Here is an 11,437-nt window from a genome sequence, read left to right on the forward strand (position 1 = left end):
AGTAAAGGACATGCAGAGTATATGCTCTTAACGCATTCCATCTTCTCTCTCTCCACACCCTTTCTCTCCCCCTCCCCCTGCCTCTCTCTCTGTCTCATCATCTGCCTTTAAAAGTCTTTAGTTTTTAAACAACCATATCCAGTCTCTTTTCAGCCAGAGCCAAGAACCCCCAGCACTGCCTGTCACCGTGTTCTCTCACTTGTACTCCAGACTTCGAACGAGCCTTTGCAAATGTCAGTCCCAGGCAAGGCTAGGCTTTTGGATCTCGGAGGGACCTGCAAAGCAATGATAACCAACTTTCCGGGATGTATGGAGGTCTCAAGACAAGAGGGAGGAGGAAAAAGAGAGGAAGCCTGGGACGGAGAAGGAGGAAGGAGAAGAGCGGGCAGAGAGGCTGAGAGCAGAGCAGGGCGGTGTTTCGAGGTCGGGAGTGCAAGGAGGGCAGGGCTAGGGACAGTAAATAATATGGGGGGGGGCGGTCAGAGAAAATAAGAAAATGGTAAAAGGCTATTTGATTTGGTTATTTTTGAGACAGACCTTTCAATACAGTGATGAGATACTACTTAGGGGAACGGGTGGTGAGAGAATAGATTTATCAGGTAAAGGTAAACCGTCCGTGTATGAATCAACACAGCAGAAGATGGCTGACCCTGCCTGGGTGGGAAGGAAGCATTGTGAAGCTGTGTGGGGGTGTGAGGGAGGTGGGGGCAGAGGGGAGGGGATGGGGTAGAGACAGATGGGAGTGAGGGGTCCCACATCCTGAGGCAAGAGTGTCCTCCCCCCGCCCGCCCCGTCTCCCTCCCACAGGGAGCACAGCTGGGCCCCAGCGCTCGCTCCTCCCCTCAGGCAGCTCAGGCAGGTGTGGTAGAGAAGAGGAAAGGTGACGAGGCCTCTGAGCCAACCTATGAAGGAAGCACCACAGCACAACGGGTATCAGGAGAGAAGAGCAGAGGGCAGAAACACAGAAACTGACCTAACAGACATCTTAATAGCTGTGCTGACGGGAAGAGCAGAAAATGAACTTGATACCTTCGTGATCTTGGACACATGGGGTGATGACATTATGAAAAAGATTTGGCTGGAGATATTGAGAAAGAAAAAAATTGTAATTGTTGAAACAAAAATTTCCCTGGAGGGACCGAAGAACAGAAGAGAGAGAGTGGGTTGGAATATCGGGCGATTAAATCCCGCCCAAAGGCAACAGGAAGGAGAAACAAAGAATGAAAGAAAAGTTACAGGGAGAAGTGTCAACAGCTTCATTATAATAACCTCGCAAAGAAAGAGTGGACACAGAGAGGGAACTATTTGAAAAAATGACTCAGAATTTCCCACAATAAACGCCGTTAGCCTTCAGACTGCAGGGAGTCACGGAGGGTTAACCAGGGTAGGCGAGGGCAAACCCCGCAGCTGCGGCTCTAGCTGTGGTTCCGGGTCGAGCTCTACACCCCCGGGCCTTGCACACGGGGTCAGGAGAACACGGGTGGGAAACACCCTACCTGCTCACTGTCACTAACCGCTAAAGGACGTGTAGCATTTGCTTCCATGAGAAATGTGGAAAACCTCGGTAATATTAGCAATATCTATAACACAGTCACTAAGAGAAAATCACAGATATATTCATGTTACATTCTAGTCATAGACTTTTTGCAATATCATGTATGATCAGGGTGAATTTGAAATCATGGTAGTTATCAGACCTGATGCTAGGTCTTATCTAAAGCGCTAGTAACAAATCACATATATCACTACTATATCACAAATTTGTTGTTTTAAATATTTTTGATAACTTGATTTCAATATATTTGGTTTCTTTCGTAATTCAGTATATTTTATGTTATTCATGTAAAACATTATTCTGAGAAGAGTGGCATAGGTTTTAGCAGACAGGCCCAGAAAAGCTTAAGAGCTCCTGCGACATGCGAAGTTAAGAAACAGTAAAGGAAAAGGAGAGGTCCGTGAGTAAGAATGTAACCTATGTTGATTTCCCAGTTGCAATGTTGGCTATTAAAGAGTGCTGATTTGAATATGAGAACCAGCAAAGATACTCACAGCCATGCGAGCTCTCAGGATTCACCTAAGTCTGTCTTAGAAAAATTACTCTTGAATAAAAAAGAAAATGAATCCAAGAGGAGATTAGATATGGGGAATAAGAGTCAGTAAAAAAGAAAAAAATAGAAAATATTAATGTTTTCTAAAAAGAAAAAATAAGTATATCAATGAGATTCTGCAATCAGAAGTACAGATGATATCGACACGGCAGGAGGGGAAAGAGGTCGGTGCGCTTGGCCTCTAGTCTTATTTGGAAGGAGAACAGAGATGTTGATTTATTTTTGCGGGTGACAGAGAGAAAAGGCATAAGTGTGGGTCTTAATAAGTTAGGGTAGTTGCCAGGGGAATGAAAGTGGAATGTCCAACCTCCAGATCAGGAGAACAACATCAAGTTTAATCAGAGGAAAATGGGTTGGGGGCGGTTGGGCGGGCAAACGAACCAAACACAGTCAATCGAAACACAAGGTAAGACGGCAGAGATATACCCTAATGTAACCGTGGTTACAATAAATGAATAAGCAGACAGAGACTCTCAAATTAGATTTTTAAAAGATTCAGCATTATGATATCCGAGAGACATTTAAATAGGATACAAATACCATACAAAACACCAGGCAAATATTAACAACAGGATGGATTGCATAGTAGTTTTAAGAGCAGAAATAAAACTGTGAGATGAAAAACATCATAGAGGATAAAGACAGAAATTACATATTGTAAATAAGTCAAAAACCTAATATATTTAACTAGCAAAAAGGCCTCAAATTGTACAAAACTACCACTGATCGAATTATTGATAGAAATAGATAATTTGACCAGTAAAGGTTTAGATTTACAGTCAGAAATGGATGGGACAAGCAGTACTGACTGAAGTAAGTACACACAGACCCTATGTCTCAGTGATTCTTCAGGAAACACACACACACACACACGTGAGAATTCCTCACACAGGTAACAGGGGACACACATAAACATAGGCACTGGAGGGTCATCTGTGGTAGCAGAGTGTGGGGAAACCCAGGCACTCATCATGAGAAGATGGAATAAATAAGGGGTGGACATACACATAATGGAACACTAAACACATAATAGTCACAGAGCCACACTAATAGATCTGAAAAACATAAGGCTGAGTGAAAAACAGAACGAGATTTGTACTATAATACCATTTATATAAATTATGATGCATAAACACCATGCCAAGAATGTTCCAGAACATGCAATGTTTCGAACAAATACACAATGGGTGGGACTAGAAGGCCAAACATAAAATACATTCGAGTGGGTGCCAGTGATGGGAAAAGAATGGAATTGGGGATGGTGGGAAAAGGGGGAGTTATAGAGTGCACTTAAAATGAAGAGCACTGCCAGCCTGTGACCACAGGCCCGCCACACGCGGAGTGAGTCCCCTGCAGTGCTGCACGGCAGGCGGCCTTGAGAACGAGGCCGATGAAAGGGGAGCAGAGAGTGGAGCGTGTGGGGAACAGCTGCCTGTCTGCGCCAACAGGTGGGCATCTTTTCTCTCACTTTCTTGGAGCATCGCAGGAAGGGCTGTGGGGCTGTGAGTACCCATCCCTTCCTCGAGGTTTGTGTCACTGATACTAATTTCTTTTACTATAATCTTTGTCTGTGTGACAGCTGCCATTTATTATCATGCAGTTTAGTTCAGTTCTTACTGAAAGAGTGAAAAATCTATATGAGAAACTATTTGATACATTTGTTTAAAATTTTTTTTTCCATATTGATTGCAAAATTGGTGCCTTGATATTAAAATGTCTTCTCTCGATCAGATCACTCCAGCTGTCAGGAGAAAACCGGCATGGGAAACCACAGAGTCCCTGAGGCACGTGCTCTCACGGGACGTGAAATGTTTTACACAGATGGTGACAGGTGGGGTCGCTCCTTTCTCAGGTTCGAAATATCTCTCTAAAAGTGTCTATACATATAACCTCTGCCTTAGAAAAGTAGCTCAGCCCCTGTGGAAAGTTAATTAACAGACTATCTTTTAGGAGAAGGCTCGAAAGAGGTTAAAAGTACACTGTTAATTTGATTATGTTGGGAGTATATGAAAAAAATGTAAATATCATGTTTATATCATAATAATGCCATAACTACCTCAATATCATAGGGTTATAACTTCCTTAGTATGTGAAAACTCTTAACTGTAAAATAGACAGTGGGACTTGCCAAAGTAAGTTAGTTTTGACTGCTGAAGGGCAAAGGGCAGGAAGAACATGTGGTGACTCACTGGGGAAGGGCCACCTTCACCCAAGGTGGGGGTGGAGGTACAGGAGTCTTTCTGCTTTTTACTGGGAAGAGGGCTGCTGACTGTGTGTGGCCTCCTGGCAGAGCTTGGGGGAAGGTGGTCGGGCTGAGAAATGAAGGAAGCTGGTGCTCTCTGGGAAGGAGCCAGCGTTCGAGGGGCAGCTTCTGTATTTTATTTGCATCTTCGCTTTGTAGGTAGTTTGATGATTTCACCTAATGATTATTTTTTATTAGATTTTTATCTAGCAAATCCTTTTATTTCATTTCTGTACTTCTGGTAGTTGTTTCTAATCATGATGTCACTCCCTACCTCTGCCTGGGAGTGAACCACAGCACCTGTCACGAGGGCTGAGGCAGAAACTGTGCCTTAGGGTCCCGGCTACCACCTCAGCTACTGCCACACAGGCGAGGCCGCAGTTTCTAAGAGGAAGACTGAAAACTATACTTAGGGCCTAAACTGATCTGAGGAGCTGTCTTTCACGAAATTGACTTGTTTTTAGGCTCTGTCAAGCTTGATCTCAGCCTGCAGAATCTCATGCAAAAGAAATTTCCAAAGATGGACAACAGTATTGCATTTTGAGAAAAATATTTGGAGAAAGTTTATAAGGAAATTACCTTCTCGCTTTGGAAATGGGTTGATCTAAGTTTGAATATGAAGTAACAACAAAATATACGTTTCACTTATTCATTCATTTGCGTGCTCCCTCAGAAAACAGCCGCTGGGCAGCCACGGCAGCCTTGCTCCAGATCTCCGCTGTCATGCAGCTTACGTCCCAGGGCGAGGATGCAAAATAAATGCCAGGATCGTAGGTTCTAAGGAGAACGCATCGTGGTGAGTGGCTAGCTACTTCAGACTGCGTGTTCAGAGATGGCCTGAAGCTGAGAGGTGGATGAGGAGGAGGAGCCAGCCATGTCAGTGTCTGGAGAGGTGTTTCAGGCAGAGGGAGCAGCCGGAGCAAATGCTCTAGAGCAGGAGTGAGACAGATGCTCAAGGAACACACCGAGACTCTGGAGCCAGTTAGACCGGCTGCAGCAGCCCAAGCAGGAAACAATGGTGGCTTTGACTGGGGTGTGACTGTGGCAATGGGGAACAGCAGATGATGCCTTTGGCACGCGGTCTGGAGACGGGAGTCACTGACTCACTACTGACGGGTGGTAATGAGGAAAGACAGGGAGTGAAGGGCAGCTCCAAATTTTGGATTCAAGCAAAACTGGGTGGCTGGTGATGTCATTTGCTGAGACGGAGAAGGTCTGGAGTAGGCAACAAGAGTTCTTCCCCGGTGTTTACTCTGAGACGCCCAGCAGACATCGGAGCTGAGACGCCACGTGGACAGCTGGACAAGCGATGCAGAGTTCCTGACAGAAGTGAGGCCTGGAGGTTTCGATTTCAGAGTCCTTGGCATTTAAATTGTATGGAAGCCCTCAGACTGGATAAGATCGCCCAGGGAGATGTATGGTTGGGGAAGAAAGGGAGGCTCTGTGACATGGTGACATTTAGCAGTCAAAGAGAGGAAGAGAATTCACAGGAGACTGATGTTGTGGCCAGTGAGGCCGGAGAGAAAGCAGGTGAATCCAAGAGAAGAGAGCATTTCGGGAAGGAGGGCGTGTGGGATGCTGCTGAGGGATGGTGGAAAGAAGACCAGGAAAACGCATTGCAGGCATAGCTCTGGAGAGAGCCGTGCTGACTCTCACGGCCTTTCAAAGGGTTTGCCGGAGAGCTGAAAGGAAAGAGCATCTCAGAGACTCTCAAGTAAAGAGTCTCGTTCCCCGCCAAGAGAGCGTCCGCCCAGAATGCTCCTGTCGTCCCAAAGCCTTTGTGTTGCTGTCTGATGGGGACCCTCTGTCCTTGATCTTTGCCACCACGACTCTAGCCCACAGGACACGCGCCAGGTGCCCGCCTGACCTAGTCTCCCTCTGTGGACGCCATGACTGGGAGCAGCATTTCCTCACGGGGCCCTGCTGCCGTTTGGGGTGCACCAGTCTTGGTTGAGATGGGGTCCCCTGCGCATTGTGGGAAGGTTCGCCTGCAGCCTGTGGATGAAGGTAGCACCTCAATGCCACTCCACTTCCCCAAAGAACCTGCGGGCCACGATATCGCCTCAGAGGAGGGGCTGTGGTACAGACTGACAAAGGCAGACCTGACATGCCCCTCGGCTTGACTAAATGTCAAGCAGGCTTTTTCCTGATCCTGGACCCCTGGCTTCCCTATTCCTGGAGCATTTCCTTAAGAAAACGTAAATTCTTTCTCTGCCCCTTTGAGTGGTAAATCTTTTAAAGACCCTTTTGCCCTGTTACAGGATCCAGGAATGTCTTTCTCTAGGACCTGGGAGCCATCTCTGTGAAACGTAAACACTGGGGGTAATACTGTCCCCACCTGTTTCTGGGGGAGGGTGGGCACCTCACTCCCGCAGGGTGTAAACTGCCTCCTAGCACGAAGCCACTGAGAAGGTTGACCTTCCTCTGGACGAAGTCACTTAGCAACCACAGATGGCCTGTGGTCCCTCCTCCCCCACCTTTAAAAACTCCCCCAATTTGTATTTTACCACAACTAAATACAAAAAGAACAAATGAAACACGACGCCCTCGCCTATGTTGCAGACGGAGCTGAGGCCTCCTGGCCAGGTGGCCTTGACACATCCTTTCTGTGTAACTTGGGTGCCGTGTAACTTGGGTGCCGTTTGGGCTTTGACAAGAGGAGCGGTTAAGAGCCCCATCTCTGGACTCGCATTGTCTGGGAGCGAACCCCAGCCCTGCCTCTTGCTAGCTGCTTGACCTTGGGCTGTCAACTAATCTTTAGCTTTCGTTTCTTCACTGTGGAACTAAAACGGATTAGCAATAGTAGCTACTTTCTCCGGTCCTTGTGAGGATTAAGTAAGACAAACAAAGCATGGGAAGCATTACTCAGACACAGGACACCAGCCAGCATTTACTCTGTTGCTGTCCAGTCAGGTTTGCAGAAAATAACTGAAACAATGTTTAAATGATTTACACATTAAAACACATATTTTCTGTATTTTAATTCCTGCAGTTTGGATTGTATATATTTTTTATACTAAACTTTTTGGATACTAGAAAGAACTATTTTATTCATATACAGGTCTGCATGTACTTCATGAATAAAATTCCATTTTTTTCCCCCTGCATATAAATGTTGATTTTCTCTTCACCCTCTCAATAACATTGCATTTCAGATTGCAAATGAATCGTCCACCTATGATTTTGGAATACAGAGGCTATGAGGAGCCGCCAACTACACAAGCTCATTACCAAGCTTGAGAAAGTGGGCTGCTTTATGAGGCTGCCGGCCAAGCATAGCTCGGAGAATGGCCAGGGCACTCTGATCTACACTCACTTATAAATCCATTTAATAAGCCTCGAACCTTCCATAAACTCCAGTTGCCACTCAGGAGCAAAAGTTTCCTGATGGACAGAATGCCAGAGGACGAGGAGCCTGTAGGCTTCCCCGCTCTGCGTTAGCTCCCGACCCCCGCACAGACAGGGCCTCTTCCCTTCAGCCGCCAGCCAGGCCTCCCATGCAGCACGGAAGATGCTGAAGGAGCGAGAACGGTTTTCAGCTCCTTCTGGGTGACACCCTGCACAAAAGGAATGGCCTCCTGTAACCGCCAGAGAGATTTTGGAAGAGGTCTGAGCCAACTGAGTTGAGCCTGGACAATTGTCATTGGTTGAGAGAACATAACCTTCTTTCTCAAGGAGCCTGACTTCCTCCTGAAGCTTCCGAGGCAGCCTCCGCCTCTTCTGAGTTCCGACCTCCTCCTTAAACTTCTGCCGAGGACAGTTACATGCTCGGGCCTAGGTGACGTTTACTACAAGTTAACCTCTATGCTGGCCACCTGCCTCGGGGAGCCTGCTCGTCTCCCTTCTACAGCTGACGCTTGCCAGCTCCCTGGCTAGGCCGTGGCCAGCCCCGGGCTCCAGGCTGAGGGCCCAGCAGACACCTTGCACCCTCACAGACCTGCCGCTGTGGCTTTAGTGGCCAGGACTCCCAACTCTCGGGCCTGTCTGTGCCGTAATCCAGCCAAATCCTGGCATTGTTCATGCTTAGATAATGACTTAGAGCATCTTTGCTGTTCTCCAACCACTAAGAAATCCTGGCTCACGGCTGCCGTGGAGGACATAGGTCTCAGTACCTGGGCTGGCCAAGGCCACAGGTCACGTGGGGTCTTAGTGCTTCTGCTGGGACATCCCAGGTGCTCATCGCATGCTAGTCACTCGTGTTGGATCAAAGACATGAGGAAGTTCCCTGCACTTTTAGGACAAATACCAGCAACTGCTTCTTTCTTCCCATGTTACTCTTAAGTTTTAAATTTACTTGCTCTTTTTTCAGTAAACCGAAATCATAGCTGGATTCTCATTACTTCCAAAAGATCTGTGCCAACCCTTTTCCGATGACAGCTTCTAATTATATATCAGATGTTGAGCGAGAACGGTATCCTCCTTGTGTGTTTTTTCGTTACTTTGAAAAGTGGACGTGAGCCTGGCCGTGCTCACACAGGCCGCGGGCGGCGGCGGGCCTTCCCTCACAGCCCGCTCTGTGTGCGAAGCCGAGGACTGCTTCCCGTCTGTCTGAGCTTTGAGTCGCAGCCCTCCCCTCTCTCAAACCCTGACGGAGCGGTGGGCGGCTCTGCCACGTGCCTCAGCTGACAGTGGCGCTGGGTGAGGCGTCCAGGTGGCCGCTCACTGGCTTTCATGGCTGGCTGAGGGGGAACTCCTGGCCCTGCAGCCACAGTGGCAGGAGGGCCAGGCCATGGCAGCGAGTTTTGGATGATGAGGGGTGTTTATGCACGCAGACTTTCCTGTGGGGCTTGTGGGTTGCAGCGATCGCATTTCAGGTCAGGGTTTTGGGAAAGAATAAACGAGGCAGTTGGAGGCGGGTTCTGTAGGAGCGGGTGAATGAGGGAAGCAGAAAGCTGAGAGAGGAAGGTGAAGGACAGTGTGGAGAAATAAGTGACAGCAAACACGGTGCTTAGCACGGACCAACACGTCTCAACCCGAGACGCAGGAACCGGCCTTGCTCCACACGGAGATACCGAGCGACTTGCCAGGGGTCTGTCAGCCGGCAAGCGGAGGGGCTGGGCTTCAAAGCCCAGGTTAACCACGTGACGCTGGCAAGGACGGCTTCTGGGAGACTCAGGCCTTTCAAAAAACATCGGCACAGAAGCAAAACAGCTGAAGTTGAAAAAAAGACTCAAAGAGGGAAAGTGGTAAGACTTGGTCAGGACGACGCTTCTCGTTGAGCTGAGCTGGGAACGACTCCAGCTGCCTGAGTCCCTACTGAACACTCGTGGGGTCGCCGGCACCAGGTTCATGGCTGTTAAACGCGATTTTCTTCTGGAAACGAGCGCCCGCCCCCGACTTCCCCTGGGGTGGACGTCTGTTGGAGAACACTGTTTTACACATTGGCTCAACAGCTTGTGTCTGGGCGACGTGCGTCATGCCGACCTCGAAGCAGACAGGACACCGGAAACTGGGGCGGAACATGCACCCCTTTTCCTCTGGTGCTTCGAGGTGCCGGACTCATCCTGTCAGCTAGCCATGCGGAAACTGCCCTTTCCGGGGTCGCCAGTGGTTTCATAATTACTCAATTCAAAGGACATTTTCCTAGTCTACTTTAACCCATGGCGCTTCATATTATTCGTCACAATAAACAAAGAGAATCTCACGAAACTCTCTCTTCCTGCGACACCCCCGCTCCTGGTTTTTCCTTGCTGTTCTTTCCGTTCCTCTTTGCTCCTTCTCCTGAGAGGCTGCTCTTCTGCCTGTCCCTTAACTTTAATCGTCCTGTCGAATTCTGCCTCAGCCCTCTACGCTTGTTTTTATAAGCTGTTCTTGTTTAAACAAATCATAATTCTTTCCAAGACCCTAATAAATGCTCCCCCATTCCTCTCCACTTAGCATCTTTACTTGGTCTCCAAAATTTCTGGGACAATTATAGTCAGTAGATAGAAAGGGATCAGGGTAAAGTTGGTCCTCTGTACACAGCGACAAGTTGAAAAAAAAGCAACACAAGAAACTGGGTCAATTAGGGTCACTTGTTATGATGAAAACCAAATAAATTCTAACCAGCATGCTTGGGACTAACAGGATTTTGGAAGAAACTTGTCTTAGGTAAACTGGGCGAGACGTATTGATGAACTGAACTTCGCTCACATTACTTAGCAGGAATAGTGGACCTGATGCTTAAGTAATAAAAAATAATTTAAAAACAATGAGTAATTTTGAGTACTATAAACTGAAGGAAGGGTTTAGAAGGGACTAGGTTCTATTTGGGGTGGAGGAGTCAGTACTTTATTTCAAAACCCATGACTCTTTCATGTCCCTGGCTGACATGTGGCTTATTAACAAGTCAGTTTTACTTCCAAAGCTAATTCACTAAGCTACCACTTTTGTAGCTTACCCACAATACGCTGAGAGTGAATATATAATTTTGTCATTGTTTTAGTGACTTTCTAATGTTCTTAAAGCATCTCAGCGCAACTATGGAATACACTGCGTGGACTCTGGCTGACTGTCGCTGGGCCTCTGCCATAGGGCGGCAGGCATCACGTGTATGAACAGCACCTAGGTCACATCCGCTTTTGCTTGGTCTGAGACTGTCGCAGGTGACTGACTTGATCGATTAACTCCCAGAAACTGGGGGGGTGGGGGGCGGACGTCTAAGGTGGCATACAGCCTCAAAGTCCTTCAAACTTGCTTTCTTTTCATCAACAGAGGAAAAATGGCTAATTTCCTAGACTGTTAGTTATCTGGAAAACAAAATTTAAAATTTAACTAGCCATGGAAATAGGTATTGATTTGAAGTAATGTTAAGTTCAGCTGGAACATGTTGAAAGCAGAGACTACACCATGAGGCTGAATCCATTTCTTGCACAGGAAGCTTAACATTTTGCTTCTCAGTGTTGACCTTTGTCTCATGTAGAAAGACCCTATGTAAGGAGAAGTCTAGATCTTTTTCTGCTGAGGATGGGCAGAGGAAGGAATGGATTTCATTTCAAGCAAACCTGAACTCGGGGAGCCCGTTTCCTTCCCCTCCTCTCCTCCCTCCCTCCCTTCCTCTTCCTCCTTTCCTTCTTTCCTTTCTCTCTCTCTCCCTCCCTCTCCTCCT

The 11,437-nt window shown here is 47.4% G+C and overlaps 1 protein-coding gene across 1 annotated transcript in view; it reads right to left on the reverse strand.

The window, feature by feature from the left end:
- CNTNAP2 (contactin associated protein 2) overlaps nt 1-11,437 on the reverse strand; it is a 1,613,390-nt gene that overhangs the window by 164,532 nt on the left and 1,437,421 nt on the right. The window lies entirely within an intron of this gene.

This window comes from Pteropus medius, unplaced genomic scaffold (genome assembly GCF_902729225.1).
Source record: "Pteropus medius unplaced genomic scaffold, Ma_sr-lr_union100, whole genome shotgun sequence".
In the NCBI taxonomy this organism is placed as follows: domain Eukaryota; kingdom Metazoa; phylum Chordata; class Mammalia; order Chiroptera; family Pteropodidae; genus Pteropus; species Pteropus medius.